Below are 19,312 nucleotides of genomic sequence, written 5' to 3'. Positions count from 1 at the left end.
ATTTTCAAATTATTTAAAATAATCAAAAGTATAAAAGGAAACCTGTGTACGACAGCTTCTTTTCATGCAGTTTGACTGCTCTCAGCACCCGTACCGTAAGTGCATGATTACACGCGCAAGCGAAAAAAAAGTGCGGCTGGCTTGACCGTGTATTTTCAAAGCGTGGCTGGCTTGACTGCAGTCGGCTACCGCCGCTGGTTTATAATAAAACAATACACACCACTCACAAGAACCGATGCAACTTTATTAATATTTTCATTTATTTCATATTACATGTACAAATACATTAACATTTACCATGCTTTGATCAAAAGTGGATAATTCGGGATTATTTGTAGTCTTTTGAAAATGAACCATGATTTTACTACAGCTTTTGCAGTAAAACCATTGTAAAAACAAAATCAACCATAGTTTTACTTCAATCACCATGGTTTAACTATGACTGTTGCAGTAAAACCATAGTAACTACAAAAATAACCATTACTACAGTACTTGCATGGTTAAATGTTGTATGAGTATAGCACTTTACTTATTTCAAAGTAGGTTTACAGAAAATGCATGTTTCAAGGTTACAGTTTAAAAAGCCAGAAGTGACAGACTCACTGGGAAGACCATCTACTAGTTCATAATAAAAAGTCATGTGTTCAGTGCTGTCAGCATCGCAGGCTAACTTTATGCCAAAAACTTTTTAAAAACAGTTACATAAACACAAAATAAAACCAGGCAAACAATAATTAAGCAATTAAAATGTTTTAAATTGCATGATAAAAATTCTAAAATATTTTCTGATAAAATCTTACTAAACAAGTTTTGTGTTCAGTTAACATTAACATTGTCTTTCAACATTTTTAAAGGGTAAGTTAAAAAATATTCAATCCATTTTGCATTGTTACAATGTTGGTAACATTTGTAAAAGAACAATGTTTATTCTTTTTCCAAGATACCGTTTTTTTTGCCAGCAAAACTGATGCAAAACAGCATGTTTTCATTTAGATACTGCATTGTGTCATTTTCTCAAAACCTCATTTAATTTTGCATCATCCTGCAGAGTGCTGCTTACAAATAAAAGGGGACATGTAGGTCCATATAACTCAGAGAGAGTAAATACGGTTCATTTACAGATATAAGAGATGTTGCAATAAAGCAGGTTGAAAATCATCAAATTTACTCATAGGCAAAATAAGGAAAATATTTGTTTTGTGTGTCCAATGTTTTGTGTGTTCATTTATAGTCGCCGTCGTCTGTAGTCTTTGTGAGCGTTGGCATCATCTGAAGTCTTCACAAGTAAGTTTGGGTGTTTGGATTCAGTCTGGAGCTGGTGTAATCTCTAGAAACCTTGGAATGGCCATCCTGAGGAACCTGGTCTCACAGAATTCCGTGAAATGTCCACGGGCCCTTAACTCAAAATCCCGTGAAACCCGTGAAACCATCATGGAATTGCCCCAAATTCTGTGACGTGGCCACGGATATATCTCCAACGCAAGTCAATGACACTGACCTTCCGTGGTCCACACACGGATACCCGTTTCAATGACGGAGTACAGAACTCGCTCAACGGACGTGCTCTCTCATTTGGAAACGCAACATTTGAAGTATTTGTTTCTTTTCCAAAATCAAATGCCATAATGACTGTGGCGAGTGGGGCGGGGCCGAGGGACGTGGGAACATGAGTGAGGCCGGCAGTGATTGGGCAAATCAGTGGCACCTGCGGCCCACCGCCGGTCTCGAGTCCCACGTAGGAGATGGAAGGATATAAAACTGGAGCGACGACAGTGAAGGACGAGAGAGGACCAGGCCTGGACTTTTAGTTGTGTTTTGGTTTTATTTTGTGCGCACCAGTCGTCCGTGAGGGGCTGGTGCGCTGTTTTGTGTTTATTTTGAATAATTAAAGTTCCCTTTCAAGGGAACTTCGAACTGCGTCCTCTGAGGGGACACTATGGGGAACACCTCGTCGTGACCCGTGTCTGAAGCATACTTTGAAAAACGCCAACGTGTTGGCCGGCGACAGCCTCTGACGTCACTACCAGCGCGACTATAAATACGTGCCCGTAGGACCCGTCAATATCTTCTTCGTCTTCAGTTGACTGTTTTGTTTGAAGCGTGCATCTGAGAAACGACCAAAACGGTAAGAGCGATCTATTACTGTTTTCATCATGGCTTCCACTAGCAAGGCGTTTAGACAGTGTGTGCATCCGTGTCAGCGTTATCTGACACCCGATGACACGCACACTCTTTGCGTCTCTTGTTTGGGCGAAGAGCACGCGCGCGATGTCCTTGAGGGGGCGGTCTGCGTGCACTGCGAGCGTTTCTCTCTGAGAAAGCTCCACTCTCGTTTGTCTCTCTTTTCGAGGAAAGAGGGACAGCCATCTGGATCCCGCGGCTCAGGTCCCGCCGTTGCCGAGGCACGGAGGAGAATGAGCTCGTGGGGATCACAAATGGATCTCGCTGAGGGGTGTAGGGAGGGACCTTCCTTTTCACACTCTCCGGCGGCGAACGAGAGCGAACTTCGGGAGGCAGATGTGGTATCATTAACCCATTCTGACACTGAAGTTAGTGCTCTGCTGGGTTCTACCCAGGAAGAGCAGGAGATGTCTGAGAGTGGTGAAGAAGCTGAGGCTGAGCCTTCTCAATCCTCCTGTCCCACGTATGAGGAGCTGTTAGAGGTTATGGATCGCGCCACGGCAAAATTAGATTTGCCATGGAAGCGTGCCAGCAAGGTGGCGCCACGAGGTCGCCTCGCTGAGCGATGCTATCTCTCTGTGGGGCAAACATCCTCTCTTAAATCTCCCGCTTTGCCATCTAAGCCCCTCCAAGATACATCCCGCTTAAATGGCAGGTCATACGCGGCAGCCGGTCAGGCTGTGGCTTCACTGCACACGATGGCGGTGCTCCAGGCCTACCAGGCTGACCTGCTGAAGGACCTGGATACAGGTGAGGGCCTTTCACCTGACCAGGTAGCCGAGCTGCGCCGCACCACAGACCTCTCTCTCCGAGCTACCCAGCAGGCCGCCTCCGCCATGGGCAGGTCTATGGCGGCCATGGTGGTGACGGAGAGACATCTGTGGGTGAACCTGGCTGACATCGGGAAGGAAGAAAGGGGGTTTCTTCTCGATGCTCCGGTCTCGTCTTCTGAGCTTTTTGGTACCTCCGTCGAGATGGTGGTCGGGAAGTTCAGGGAGGCAAGGGCGCGCTCAGCGGCCTTTAAATCCTTCATTCCACGAAGGTCCAGGTCCGAGCCCGAGCAACTCAGGGGTCCTGGCCCATCTCGATCTGAGGGTCGTAGAAGGGCGCAGAAGGCTAGTGTTGCGGCTCGCGCTCCTCCCCCGCCTAAGGGCAGGGGCAAGAGGAACCGCGGGTCACGGAGCGGTAAGCAGGGTCTGAGGGACGTGATTCGGACGAGGCAGCGTCCTCGCCCGGGTCAGAGCGGTAGGATGACCTAGTAGCTCCGGATGTTTTTAACCTCTGTTTTTTGTCCTCCCCTGCCTAATTCCCCTGTAGCCACCAGCTTTCCACCTGATCGAGGTTAGGTGGACGGTCTCTCACATAACAGTCTCCTTTCTGGACCTATGATGTTTTGGTTGGTTCTATGTTCATAGCAACCGCCTTACTGACGGTCCGGACCAGAAGGGGGCGCCCCGCAGCGGGACTCCAGTACAGGAGGGTGGGTGAGTAGGTAACCCTTGCTCTACCTGTTTATGGACGTTATGTTGCTGGTGGTTATATGTCTACTAACAATCTCTGTGAGTTTCCTTTACAGTAGCTAGGTGGCCAAAGAATTGGCACAGCACTGCAGGGAATTCCATAGATGTCCGGCCAGGTCACCCTGAGGGGCTGCCTGGCGCATCCGGGGAGGTGGTGGTTACGGCAAGAAGCTCTGTATTTACTGCCTCAGGTGATGCTCCCCTCGCCTAGAAAAGAGGGTTGGAGCTCACCGCTCCCGTGCGATCCAGCGCCTCTGCGATGCTTGGGAACCTCTCTGTACACACGCTTGCCTGTGTACTTTCTCAAAGCCACATAGTGGTCAGTGTGCACGTTAACGCTTTGCGCACTGTCTGAAATCCACGTAAAGTGGTAAGTGTGCACGCAAGACTCTGCGCACTTTCTGAAATCCACATAAAGTGGTAAGTGTGCACGTATGATTTTGCGCACTTTTTAAAATCCTATGGTAGGGGTTACGCGCTTCGCTTCGTTCCCTTTCTTGTGATGATTAGCCCTGGGTTCCATGGGCTTCATTCAACCAGTGTGTATTTGTTATACACCTCAAGCATCGCTTCCCTTAACATGAGGGGCTGGGTGGACTCCCACATATTGTGGTTATCAGGTGGTAGGCTTCATCAGGCCTCCCTGATGGTGAGCTCCCACATACTGTGGTTGCCAGGTAGTAGGCCTCACCAGGCCTCCCTGGAGATTTGGCTCCCACATACGGTGCGTCTCCACTAAATAGCATATTGTGGTTTTCAGATAGTAGGCTTCACCAGGTCTCTCTGAAGGTGAGCTCCCACGTTCGGTGGTCGCCAGGTAGTAGGCCTCACCAGGCCTCCCTGGAGATTTAGCTCCCACATACTATGCGTTTCCACGGAATAGCATGTTGTGGCTTTTTCAGATAGTAGGCTTCACCAGGTCTCTCTGAAGACGAGCTCCCACATACTGTGGTTGCCAGGTAGTAGGCCTCACCAGGCCTCCCTGGAGATTTAGCTCCCACATACTATGCGTTTCCACGGAATAGCATATTGTGGCTTTTTCAGATAGTAGGCTTCACCAGGTCTCTCTGAAGACGAGCTCCCACATACTGTGGTTGCCAGGTAGTAGGCCTCACCAGGCCTCCCTGGAGATTTAGCTCCCACATACTATGCGTTTCTACGGAATAGCACATTGTGGTTTTCAGATAGTAGGCTTCATCAGGTCTCTCTGAAGACGAGCTCCCACATACTGTGGTTGCCAGGTAGTAGGCCTCACCAGGCCTCCCTGGAGATTTAGCTCCCACACATTGTGCGTTCCACTAAATAGCACATTGTGGTTTTCAGATAGTAGGCTTCATCAGGTCTCTCTGAAGACGAGCTCCCACATACTGTGGTTGCCAGGTAGTAGGCCTCACCAGGCCTCCCTGGAGATTTAGCTCCCACATACTGTGCGTTTCCTAAAAAACGAGCTCCCGCGATTTGTGGTTGTCAGGTAGTAGGCCTCACCAGGCCTCCCTGGAGTTGAGTTCCATATTGCTTTCAGTTTCCACTGAGGTGGTTATCTGGTAACAGATAGTAGGCCTCTCTAGGCCTCTCTGTAGGTGAACTCCCACATATTGTGGTTATCAGGTAGCAGGCTTCACAGGCCTCTCTGAATGTGAGCTCCCACATACTGTGGTTGTCAGGTAACCTTTCAGTACACACGCTTGCCTGTGTACTTTCTCAAATCCACATGGTGGTCAGTGTGCACGTTAACGCTTTGTGCACTGTCTGAAATCCACGTAAAGTGGTAAGTGTGCACGCAAGACTCTAGTAGCGGCGCCCACTTTCTGAAATCCACGTAAAGTGGTAAGTGTGCACGCAAGACTCTGCGCACTTTCTAAAATCCTGTATGGTAAGGGTTACGCGCTCCGCTTCGTTCCCTTTCTTGGAATGATTCGCCCCGGTGTTCCTTGGGCTTCATCCAACCAGTGTGTATTTGTTATACACCTCAAGCATCGCTTCCCTTAACATGAGGGGCTGGGTGGACTCCCACATATTGTGGTTGTCAGGTGGTAGGCTTCATCAGGCCTCCCTGATGGTGAGCTCCCACATACTGTGGTTGCCAGGTAGTAGGCCTCACCAGGCCTCCCTGGAGATTTAGCTCCCACATACTGTGCGTTTCCTAAAAAGCGAGCTCCCGCGATTTGTGGTTGTCAGGTAGTAGGCCTCACCAGGCCTCCCTGGAGTCGAGTTCCATATTGCTTTCAGTTTCCACTGAGGTGGTTATCTGGTAACAGATAGTAGGCCTCTCTAGGCCTCTCTGTAGGTGAACTCCCACATTTTGTGGTTATCAGGTAGCAGGCTTCACAGGCCTCTCTGAATGTGAGCTCCGACATACTGTGGTTGTCAGGTAACCTTTCAGTACACACACTTGCCTGTGTACTTTCTCAAATCCACATGGTGGTCAGTGTGCACGTTAACGCTTTGCGCACTGTCTGAAATCCACGTAAAGTGGTAAGTGTGCACGCAAGACTCTGCGCACTTTCTGAAATCCACGTAAAGTGGTAAGTGTGCACGCAAGACTCTGCGCACTTTCTAAAATCCTGTATGGTAAGGGTTACGCGCTCCGGTTCGTTCCCTTTCTCGGGATGATTCGCCCCGGTGTTCCTTGGGCTTCATCCAACCGGTGTGTACTTATTGTACACCCCAAGCCCCCTGAACTTGGGGGGGCTGTGTGGGCAATTCTCGGGTAGTTCAGCAGCGCTCCCCTTTTCTGAAAGGGTCACTTATGAGCATGCTGCTCGGAGCTCGGAGTCTTCCTCTCTTGGGAGACTGATTCCCGGTTCTTCAGAGCGTTCCAGTACCACATACTGTTTGAGACGCTCTGTGAGAGCAGGCATCCTGCTGGGGCAGGGGCTGAGGCCTCCAATTGCTCTGCTCCCGGGCCATTCTTCTACGAGCTGCTCTGACAGAGTCCCACGAGAACCCCTCCTTAGAACAGTATTTTAAATCCATGTTATGGTAAGTGTGCACGGGAGTCTTTGCGCACTTTCTAAAATCCACATTGTGGTAAGTTCGCACGCTAGTCTCTGCGTTCTTTCTAAAATCCCTAGATGGTAAGGGCTTCGCGCTGCTGCTTCGTGCCCTTTCTTGAGTTGGTTTAAGCCCCGTTCATCTTGGGCACCACTCCACCTAGGTATCCTCGGATACCTATCTAGAACAGGGCGCCGCTACTAGAGTGCTGTGGGGACAGCCCTTTCGGCAGGTTTTTGCGAAAGCTAGCAGTAGCCCCCTGTGTGACAGGCAAAGACTTGGTAGAGGAAAGTGCCAGGCTTTTAGCCGTATCCCTTTAAAGGAATCTCTGTGATTCCATGCCTTTAGCTCTACCCCGGGCCAGGGCCCTACAGGATAAGTTGGGTATGTAGCTTAGGCCTTTGGCCGTAAGGGATAATGTCATAAGGCAGCCGTCAGACCGTCCCAGGGGCGACTCCCGGTGAAGAGAAAAGCGGTAGAGTTGGTACTTAGTGTTTGCCATGATTCTGGTCTGCACTCCCCTCAGCATGGCGGCGTGGGTATACTGTTCCCCATAGTGTCCCCTCAGAGGACGCAGTTCGAAGTTCCCTTGAAAGGGAACGTCTCAGGTTACGAATGTAACCATGGTTCCCTGAGAGGGAACGAGACACTGCGTCCTCTAGCTCCCTGCCATGCTTTGGACGCAAGCTTCACGAAGAAGATATTGACGGGTCCTACGGGCGCGTATTTATAGTCGCGCTGGTAGTGACGTCAGAGGCTGTCGCCGGCCAACACGTTGGCATTTTTCAAAGTATGCTTCAGACACGGGTCACGACGAGGTGTTCCCCATAGTGTCCCCTCAGAGGACGCAGTGTCTCGTTCCCTCTCAGGGAACCATGGTTACATTCGTAACCTGAGACGTTTCATTTGATTGTCCGCCGGTTCCCGCCTCCTTCTTCCCGACGATAACGAAGGTTTTTATCATTACAATGACGTTAACCAGACAGTTATTGTAGTTATTGCATTGTCGTGTCATCATGAAAATTCAGTTTGTTTCAGTTAGCCTAACCAAAGTCCCGTGATGGCACCACGGATCTCAACAACCTGACCTCACTCACTGAATGTTGTAATGTTGCTGGCTTGTTTAGGAACTAAAAAAGCTTTTCGTCGACTCTGTTGCAATGGCATGTAATTAACTTGACATTGTTTCTCGTCCTGTCATCATAAAATCCAGTTTGATGGCGTTTTACACACATTTTGGCTATAGTCAGAACTAAAATCTGTGATAGGAGCACGAAGTGAGTCTGTGCTGAGATCACGGATAACTCTAACGCAAGTCAATGACACTCATCTTCCGTGGTCCACACACGGATACTCGTTTCAGTGATGGAGTACAGACCTATCTCATCTGGAAACACAACATTTGAAGTATTTATTTTCCAACACCAAATACCATGACCAACCTGACTGTTATTGTAACTATTGCATTGTCCTGCCATCATACTAATTCACTTTGATTCTGTTACTCCATCATTGATGACACTCATCTTCCGTGGTCCACACACGGCAACCCAGTCTCACGACAGTTCGTGATTTGGTCATGTAATTTAATCTATTTATTCGTGGCAGGGACACATTTATTTCGTTATTTTCGTGATTGCAGCACGTTTTTTAAACTAATGCATTTCAATTGGAGGCATCTTTCGTGCATCAGCAGGATATTTTCTGATTAATTTATTTTTTTTTATTTTTTTTTCCACAGGACAACAGAAGAAACTCACTGAAACTTTTTAAAAAAATCGGAGCTTAACTTACTGTAACAAAACTGAGCAACATACTGTATTGCTGGTGACAAAAACACATATTCAAACTTTTGTTGCTGTAAAATGCGCAATGGTTCTTTTTTACTTTTTTATTGATTTTTTTTTCATAGGCCTAGATTTTTTTTTAAATTACAGAATTCAATATCAAGTCCTTGACACATAACTGTAACACATTTTCACATTTAGAAACAATATAGTTTAAATAAAAAGAACCAAAAAAAAAATTAAAAAAATAAAAAAACAAATAAACTAGCGGCCTACAGATCTTTTTTTTTTTTTTACTTTAGACTCTAAAGTTAAAGTTTTTATTAAGGTTATTGCAAAGGCTGCTTAAAAATGCTGTCGCTGATGAGCCGCTGATCGCTGTCAGATTCTGTGATATGAATGTCCGCGTTGGATTGTGGCTAATGGGCTTAGAATGAGCCCCGCTAGGCCCGTGTTCTGGCTTACAGTAATATTTCACCGGTAATAAGACCGAAATAATATCATTAAAATAAAGAAATGAATGAATACAATGATAACATCTAAATAAATGTTGATAGATGTAGCGTTATAGTTTTAAAAATATCAATAAACAGCAAATCAACACAGCTTCGAAATAATAACCGAAAAAGTCCTAGATCATAATAATACATAATTAATATAAAGCGCCGCCACTCCCACCACGCACATCACGCGCTGTGCATCAAACCATTCTCACTCCCAAAGCGTCAAAAACTGAAGCGTGGTCAAGCGCCTCTAGCGTCACTGAAATGAGATGTTTATCGCTATGAAATCACGTTCAAGAAGTCTCATTCTATGGAAGCATATGGGTAGCATTATTCAACTTGGAATGTAATATGCAAAATGACAATGCAATATGTAAAATGACAATGCATTTCTGTATTTACATTTTCCAATACATTTGTGCAACGTTTGGTGCAAAATGAAAATGAAAATTAAATTACATAATTTTCATTTGCCATTTCATACACCAGTTTTAATATGTAAAATTAATACTTATTTTAACGCTTTATAAGTTGCAAAATTAAAATGTATTACTGAAATGATTAGATATGTCTAACATGTTCAAGCAAAAACTGTGGCAAAATGATCATTTAAATGCTATTTTTCTTAAATGCATTAACACTCAAAGTCAAGACACTTACGAATGCATTTTCATTCAGTGTCCCGCAATGAATGTAGCAAAATTCAATGTGCACATTGAAAATGCATTCCGAGCCGATCACGTCTCCGCCCCCTCCCGACACGTCAATCACTGCGTGAACAAGGCGGGGCTTGCAGAAGGTCAAGAGACACAAATCTCAAGAAGAGGATTCAAGTGAGAGAACATGGACAAGACAGTTGGCCCGTGTACGTTTTGATCATTTCGGTTTATTTCGAGCTTCAATATTTCATTCGCACTTGTGGGCGGAGATGAAACGCTGCTTTCATCTGATTGGTCGAATCGCTCCAGCTTCAGCTCGGTCTTTTCATTCTTTCAGGCAGAATAAGAGTCAGTGCAAGTGAAGCACTGTAATGTCTGAAACCACCACTCACTGTTAATTAGCATAATATTTGAATCAGATGTAGCTGGGCACATAATTCGTGCTGCTGCGACTTGCAAGAGACCCCGTTAAATAATTTCTAGGTTGTATACTGTATTGTATAAATATTGTCCCACTGATAAAAACAGTGCAAATAGTTCTGTCTCCTTGGATAACAGTGAAGTGGAAATAAATATAGTTAAATTTATGAAATAAAATAAAATAGGATTTCTTGGGAAGGTAAGTCTGGCCAGTTATACAGCAACACGAGTCAGACGAGTCTGAAGATCTAAGCTGAATTTGGTGAAACATTAAAGTTCTAGTCTGTGTCAATTACTCTCATAATAAATAATAATAATAATGTTACCCGTATTTTTCGGTATAAGTTGCATCAGTTCAAAAATACGTCATGACGAGGAAAAAAACATATTTAAGTCGCACTGGACTAGTAAGTCGCATTTATTCAGAACCAAGAAAAAACATTACCGTCTACAGCCGCGAGAGGGCGCTCTGGGGTAGGCTACAGGAGCAATGAGCAGCATAGAGCTAATTTTACTATTTTTATTTATAAATGTTACTATATTAATTTTTACAATTATTTATTAATGTCACACACACATACCTAGTGCCTTATGACTTAAAATATGAGAGTGGTAAATGTTACAGACACTGTTCAGTCTATTATTGATTTTTATTTCCACTTCACTTTTATCCAAAGAGAGAGAACTACTTGCACTGTATTTATCAGTGGGACTATATTCATACAATACTACAACCTAGAAATAATTTGCAGGTCTCAGCAGCACGAATTATGTGCCCAGCTACATCTGATTCAAATATTATGCTAATTGACAGTGAGTGGTGGTTTCAGACATTACAGTGCTTCACTTGCACTGACTCTTATTCTGCCTGAAAGAATGAAAAGACAGAGCAGAAGCTGGAGCGATTCGACCAATCAGATGAAAGCAGCGTTTCAGCTCCTCCCACAAGTGCGAATGAAATATTGAAGCCATAAACCGAAATGATCAAAACGTACACGGGCCAACTGTCTTGTCCATGTTCTCTCACTTGAATCCTCTTCTTGAGATTTGAGTCTCAAGCCCCGCCTTGTTCACGCAGTGATTGACATGGCGGGAGGGGGCGGAAACGTGATCGGCTCGGAATGCATTTTCAATGTGCACATTGAATTTTGCTACATTCATTGCGGGACACTGAATGAAAGTGCAATCATAAGTGTCTTGATTTTGAGTGTTAATGCATTTAAGAAAAATAGCATTTAAATGATCATTTTGCCACAGTTTTTGCTTGAACATGTTATACATATCTTATCATTTCTGTAATACATTTTTATTTTAATTTTGCAACTTATAAAGCGGAACAATTAGTATTCATTTTACATATTAAAACTGGTGTATGAAATGGCAAATTAAAATTATGTAATTTAATTTTTCATTTCATTTTGCTCCAAGCGTTGCACAAATGTATTGGAAAATGTAAATGTAATTACAGAAATGCATTGTCATTTTACCTATTGCATTGTCATTTTGAATATTACATCCCAAATTGAATAATGCTACCCATATGCTTTGATATCATTCAGCACACATTGCGATACTTACATTTATTACATTGACATTTATTCATTTAGCTGACGCTTTTATCCAAAGCGACTTACAATTGCTATATATGTCAGAGGTCGCACGCCTCTGGAGCAACTAGGGGTTAAGTGTCTTGCTCAGGGACACATTGGTGTCACACAGTGGATTCGAACCCGGGTCTCTCACACCAAAGACGTGTGTCTTATCAACTGCGCCAACACCACCCCATCAGTTTACAAGAGCCGCAGGTCGGGTGAGTTATACAGTCTATGGTGAGTAGTAGTAAATATGCTCTTTTAATGCCTGTTATAAAATGTATTCTGTCTTCTTTATTAACCAAATGAGCGCCTTATGTTTACTCTCTGTATTATATCGGTCATCCGAGGCTGTCTTTGAGTTTCATTGTGTTTAACTAAATGAACACAGCTGCTTACTGGGGTGATTAAACTCTATCTGTCACGTGACGTGCCATAGACCTGGGTTACGTTTTATATTAATTTCAGGTTCAAAGATGTAAGTTGTATTTGTAGTAAAATCATGGTAACCATGACACCTACAATAGTAGGTAAAACCCAGTAAACAAGACATTTACCATGTTTTTTTTACCACAGTAACTGTAGTTTTACTATGGTATAGTAATAGCACAATAATCACCAAAATAACTATAGTTGTACCACTGTAATGGTAGTGTTTTAATGTGCTTTTATATGACATATTTCACAGTAATCACATTTACTGTACCATGCTTGTAATACCTTTTTTAATGTAAATAAAAAAAAATAATAATTCCCATCTTGCAGTTCATTCATATTAGTTTATATCTTAAATATTTTGCTCACAGATCACTATTAACATTCTGTATATAATTCTGTTTTATTTTCTTTCCCTTTATTTTTTAGCTGAAAAGACATAAAGGAAGCAGTCACCCCAGTCGTGTTTGTGGAGAGGTATTCCTTCAGAAATGGAGAAGACAGAAAGCTGCAGAGGCAGGTTGGTCTGTGATAGTTTGTCCCTTTTATCAAACATTATTCCTGTTATAATTTGCACAGCATTTGTTGTTTCTTAAACTGTTGTACGGTCCAAATACCCACACTTGCCATCTTTGCCGTCTTACCCACATTTCCTTTATTTGGCCCAAGTGAGCATGAAGATCCCAAGTGTGTGTCGATCTTAACATGACAAAGTTCGTTTCAACTTTGCATTTTAAAATAAACTTCTAAATGTCTTTTCAATAGTCCCTATTAAAGATGACAATTTAATTTGTATCTAACAAAAAATTATCGAGGCAAATTCCTCTGCTTCGAAGACTCTTTTAATTTACTTTAAATCTCACGTCAGGTTATTTCGCAATTATTTTTTTTTTTATGTGACAACACGTTTACGTCACCTGGAAAGTGGAAGGAGACACAAGCGCTGCGTCCGAAATCACATACTGCAAGGAGTCAGCAAGGGGGCATATTTAAAGAGAACGTCGTAGGCGAGTGTCCATTGCAAGATAGAGCTGGCATACCACAACTAGGGCCCGATGAGTACAGCGATGCAGAAAACGCGGAGGGAATCGCGGAATCCAGTCATAAAAACGGAATTTACAGTTTGACGCGGAATGGCACGGAATTTGCCAAATTTTGAATGAATTAATCAAAAATAGGTCATTGCACTTACATCCAATCACGATATGGACTAATATCTGTAAATATTAAGCCGGAACAGTCTGTTTAAATATGAATCCTGCATGTTCTGCGTGTCTGTGTTTATGAATGGAGCAGAAGCGCGTCTTCATTCATTAACCACACGGAAGCGCGCGTGGCGCTCCGGTGATTTTAGCGTCTGCTGTCTCACTAAATAAGGACGTGAACACATGAACAACATCTCCAGAACTGCTCTGACAGTCACTTCATGAGCATTTGACCATTTGAATTGAGTAAAACTAACGTCACATCACATACACAGAACTGTAAAGGTACATCAACCCGTCAAAATAAAAGTCTGGTTGAAGACTATTGTTCAGCAGAATGTACAGTCGTGGCCAAAGGTTTTGAGAATTACATAAATATTGGAAATTGGAAAAGTTGCTGCTTAAGTTTTTATAATAGCAATTTGCATATACTCCAGAATGTTATGAGTGATGAGATGAATTGCATAGTCCTTCTTTGCGATGAAAATGAACTTAATCCCAAAAAAACCTTTCCACTGCATTGCTGTCATTAAAGGAACTGCTGAGACCATTTCAGTAATCGTCTTGTTAACTCAGGTGAGAATGTTGACGAGCACAAGGCTGGAGATCATTATGTCAGGCTGATCACGCACAGTGCGCACAGTGAGGCGAAGACTTTTGGAAGATGGCCTGGTGTCAAGAAGGGCAGCAAAGAAGCCACTTCTCTCAAAAAGAAACATCAGGGACAGATTGATCCTCTGCAGAAAGTATAGTGAATGGACTGCTGAGGACTGGGGCAAGGTCTCCGATGAAGCCCCTTTCCGATTGTTTGGGGCATTTGGAAAAAGGCTTGTCCGGAGAAGAAAAGGTGAGCGCTACCATCAGTCCTGTGTCATGCCAACAGTAAAGGATCCTGACACCATTCATGTGTGGGGTTGCTTCCAGAGGTGGGTAGAGTACCCAAAAACTGTACTCAAGTAAAAGTAAAAGTACTTCTAGAAATATTTACTCAAGTAAAAGTAAAAGTACTAGTCTTGAATAGTTACTTGAGTAAGAGTAAAAAGTATCGGATAAAAAATCTACTCAAGTAGTTAGTTACTAGTTACTTTGGGTCAAATATATTACAGAGCCTATTTTTATTTAGATATATAGATAAAATATATGTAATGTATGTGTGCGTGTATAAATGTATATATTTCATCAGCCTTTACTCCAATTTATGTAATTCATTATAAAACCCTGTCTGTTTACTTAAGTAACAGATATAGGTGTCATGCCATAACATATTTTTAATACGACTGACTTTATATTAAATGTGAATTTAACATTGAAAGTTAATGTGATATAAATATTGCAACTAATCTTTCATTGTTCAGAAAGAGAGCAAATAACATTTACATTATTAAAGATAATTTTCACTGACAGTCTAGATTTCAATCACTCTCAGAAACTCCCATTAAAATCACTGAAACTGTTAACACTGTGAAATTAATATCTTAATTAAAGATTCGTACACACATCTGCACTTTGTTGTTTCTGTAGAGAGAATTCGCCAGAAAGAGGTATTCAGTCAGTGAGCGAGTGAAGGAAGCACCGGTATTTTAGCGATGACTCATTTGAATGCCTCTGATTGGCCAATGTTTTAATAAGCTCAAAAGAATCATGTGTGATTGGTTATAATGCGCAGCGCTGTATAAACGCATCTATCTCTGGCTAAGTGCCAGCAAGCAATCACAGATCTGAATTTAGCAGCTGATGATGATATGACTTGCTGAACGTACTCATGCCGGTGTGATTGTATTAAAATTAATAAAATCTTAATCGGCTATTTTTTGTCTTTTGGAAGCTGCATTCAACTTGACTCCCCTCTGTTATAAGCCACACACGTACAACAAACTAATGTCACAGTGGTATCGTGTACTGTAATCGAATGTAGCCCAAGTTATTACCTGTTAAACAGTAGACAGCACACGCGGTGTTCATCTAATAAGGATCTCCATCGCTAGCAAATAATAGCTTTTTGCAGATTTCAATTCAGTGCAGTTCCAGCCACGTTTTCAACGCTGCTGATGTTCTTAAACGTTACGACTCCGAGTGAACCACTTCAGACGCTCAGCGCGTGCGGCAGGGAACTGAACGACTCATTCAAATTGATTCATGAACCAATTCACTCGTTTGCCAATTGGTTTGATCAAGCCTTTGAACAGAATTGACTCAAAAGAATGAATCATTCGCGAATGGGCATCGCTCATTGCCCAGAGAAAAGTAGACGGCGCGTTTGGAATAAACTGAAGCATTTATAACAATTATTGCATTAAGATAAAGTAACGAGAGGAGCGTCGCCCACAGTAACGGAGTAAAAGTAGAGATTTTTCCCCAAAAATTTACTCAAGTAAGAGTATAAAGTACCCATCTTTAAATATACTCCGAAAAGTATTAGTTACCCCAAAAAATTACTCAAGTAAATGTAACGAGGTAAATGTAACTCGTTACTACCCACCTCTGGTTGCTTCTCATCCAAGGGAGTGGGCTCACTCACAATTCTGCCCAAAAACACAGCCATGAATAAAGAATGGTACCAAAACACCCTCCAACAGCAACTTCTTCCAACAATCCAACAACAGTTTGGTGAAGAACAATGCATTTTCCAGCACGATGGAGCACCGTGCCATAAGGCAAAAGTGATAACTAAGTGGCTCGGGGACCAGAATGTTGAAATTGTGGGTCCATGGCCTGGAAACTCCACAGATCTTAATCCCATTGAGAACTTGTGGTCAATCCTCAAGAGGCGGGTGGACAAACAAAAACCCACTAATTCTGACAAACTCCAAGAAGTGATTATGAAAGAATGGGTTGCTATCAGTCAGGATTTGGCCCAGAAGTTGATTGAGAGCATGCCCAGTCGAATTGCAGAGGTCCTGAAAAAGAAGGGCCAACACTGCAAATACTGACTCTTTGCATAAATGTCATGTAATTGTCGATAAAAGCCTTTGAAACGTATGAAGTGCTTGTAATTATATTTCAGTACATCACTGAAACAAATATCTAAAAGTATCTAAAATCTATTTATGTAATTCTCAAAACTTTTGGCCACGACTGTACATACTGTAGCCTACCACTAAAAATAAATCCAAAATTATTATTTTTTTAATCACACAACATTTCTTCCATGTTTTATTTTTAATAGTAAATCCCATTTGTTTACCAAAAAGTTAAGTTAATTTTCAATAAAATTAAAAGATAAATTAAACTGAATGGCACTTAAATGCACTTAATTCAACTTTATTGTCATTGTTCACAGTACAAGTACAGACAGAGAAACAATGGGTAATAATTAAATATTTATTTTTGATGTATGCATTGCATTCTATGCATTTAAAAAAGAAAAAAAAAACAATTCTAAAAAAGGAAACTTAGTTGTTAATTTTAAGAGACCCAGGAGTCTTATTTTCTCTTGCATAATTAATATTGCACTTTAATTAATCAAAAACACATTTTATCCGATTACTCAATTAATCGATGGTATTTTTGGTAGAATACTCGATTACAAAAATATTCGATAGCTACAGCCCTACTACACATTATACACTATACACAGAATGTACACATTCCACATTATGTAAACATATATAAGCATAAAAATATGCTAAGGTGCAACAGAGTGTACGTGAACTGGATACAGAAATGTCATGGATGTGCATTGGATGGTATCCAGCGGAAACGGGTAGGGTATTGTATTAAATGGAGTGTGTATGTACAGTCCAGTGTTGAACTCGAGCGCCAACCTCCCGCTCTCTCTCGTGAGGCCAATAAGGAAGTGACTAAAACTGCAATTCATCAAATGGCCGCTTGAGGCTGGCTGCAAAAGGGAGTCAGTTCCATAGACTCCCCATGTTAAAATGCCCAACTTTACAGCAGGAAAAAACATGTTTACAGCCTGGTTCAAAAAATGATTTTGGTCTAAATAGCTAATTTTGCCCTTCATGACAACTGTGAGGGGGGTGAATTTTTTTATAACTCATCTGTTTAAATTATATTAAGACTTAAAGTTCTGCATAATTAAGGGCGTAGCCACTTGAGTGACAGGTGGATTACCGCTGCTGACACTGCCGTCGTGCTAGGTGGGTGTGGCTTCAGCAACTAGCTCCCGCCTTTTTGCCCATTTTTGATTGTCCGGCAGAGTCGCGCGGTGACGCGCTGCCAAGATGGCGATGGCCCGCCCTTCAGGAGTCTCCACACTTCAGAAGACTACGGGTGACGTCACGGACACTACGTCCATGTTTTTATATAGTCTATGGTTGAACTGTTGGGAGTTAAAGTGCAGTGTGTGGGAGTATGCTGTAGGGTGCTGTAGGGTGTATTAGTTCTGACTGTTCATTAGTCTGATAGCCTGATGGTAAAAGCTATCCCTCAGTCGGCTAGTGCGGGATCAGATGCTGAGGAGACGTCTTCCTGAGGGCAGCAGAGAGAGCAGTCTGTGGGACGGGTGGCTGGAGTCACTGATGATCCTCCGGGCTTTCCTTATGCACCGCCTGTCGTAGATGTCCTGGAGGGAGGCCGGCTCACCTCCAATAATGTGGCTGGCAGTTCACACGACCCTTTTCAGAGCTTTACGGTTGTCAGCGGTGCTGTTTCCAAACCAGGCAGTGATGCAGCCCGTCAGGATGCTCTCTATGGTGCATGTGTAGAATGTTCTGAGGATGCTGGGGCTCATTCCAAACTTCCTCAGCCATCTCAGGAAGAAGAGGTGCTGGTGTGCCTTCTTCAGCTCTGCGTCAGTGTGTGTAGACAAGGTGAGATCCTCATTGATGCTAATGCAGAGGAACTTGAAGCTGCTTACCTGCTCTGTCTCCTGAAATCCACCACCAGCTCCTTGGTCTTTTCGATGTTGAGGGAGAGGTGGTTCTCCTGACACCATTTAGTCAGGGTGCTCACCTCCTCTCTGTAGGCCGTCTCATCGTTGTTGGTGATCAGGCCTATCACCGTTGTGTCATCAGTGAATTTGACGATGACGTTGGAGCTGTGTGTGGCTGTACAGACACTATGGTGTTAAATGCTGAGCTGTAGTCCACAAACAGCATTCTCACATAGGTGTTCTTAATTTCCAGGTGGGAGAGAGTAGTGTATAGGGTGAAAGCAATAGCATCGTCTGGAGAACGGTTGCTGTGATATGCAAAATGTAGCGGGTCCAATAAGGCAGGCAGCACAGAGCAGATGTAGTCTCTGACGAGTTTCTCAAAACACTTGCGGAAGATGAGTGTGAGAGCAACGGGCCTCCAGTCATTTAAGCATGTGATTTTGTTTCTCTTTGGAATGGGCACAACGGTAGATTTTTTTAAAGCACGAGGGAACCACAGACAGACAGACATTTTGATTTGCTGCTCAATAAACATTTTTAATTATTATCAATGTCTTATCAATTATCAAAATGTTTCTTCAGAAGCAAATCAGAATGATTTCTGAAGGATCACGTGACACTGAAGACTGGAGTAACGATGCTGAAAATACAGCTTTACCATCACAGGAATAAATTACTTCTCTAAATATATTCAAATACAAAATAAAGGTCTTTTAAAGTGTAGTAAATTTTATTCATTTCAAACATTAAACTGTGGTTGCCATAAAAGACTTTCAAAAACATAAAAAAAACATACCAACACAAACTTATGAAACAGTTATGTATGTTCAAGATTGTACTTACTGGTCCTGCAGTGTATAGCATCTTGGAGATGTCGTCTGACAGCAGTGGCGGGCCGTCAGGGTGAGCAGGGCCTTCTCTGCTGGCCCTATAAAAAACAAAATTGTGTGAACAATTTTTTATTGATTATTTAGGTATCATTTTGATTTGTGTATTGCTCCACAAATTGCTTGTGATTAGTTTAGTTGAGGTTGACCTGGAATATCTTACATTAAAAAAAGTCTATGGCCAGCACTAGATTGTGCTACCCTTTTGATGAAAGAGGTCACATCTGTTTGTTATGAGCATTAGTGACAGAATCATCAGCCAATCAAATTTTGACGTTCAATGACAGCACAC

At 42.7% G+C, this 19,312-nt stretch overlaps 1 long non-coding RNA gene across 1 annotated transcript; it reads right to left on the bottom strand.

Annotated features, from left to right (window-relative positions):
- Positions 1-226: 226 nt before the first annotated feature.
- Positions 227-19,094, bottom strand: LOC132097090 (uncharacterized). Its single transcript, XR_009422657.1, has 2 exons — positions 18,977-19,094; positions 227-1,350 (listed from the first exon to the last, which is right to left on the bottom strand). It is a non-coding gene; the product is annotated as an uncharacterized LOC132097090 (long non-coding RNA).
- Between the last annotated feature and the right edge of the window lie 218 nt (positions 19,095-19,312).

The sequence above is a fragment of the Carassius carassius genome, chromosome 21, assembly GCF_963082965.1.
Source record: "Carassius carassius chromosome 21, fCarCar2.1, whole genome shotgun sequence".
NCBI lineage: Eukaryota > Metazoa > Chordata > Actinopteri > Cypriniformes > Cyprinidae > Carassius > Carassius carassius.
This window is presented reverse-complemented; position numbering and strand designations above follow the sequence as displayed.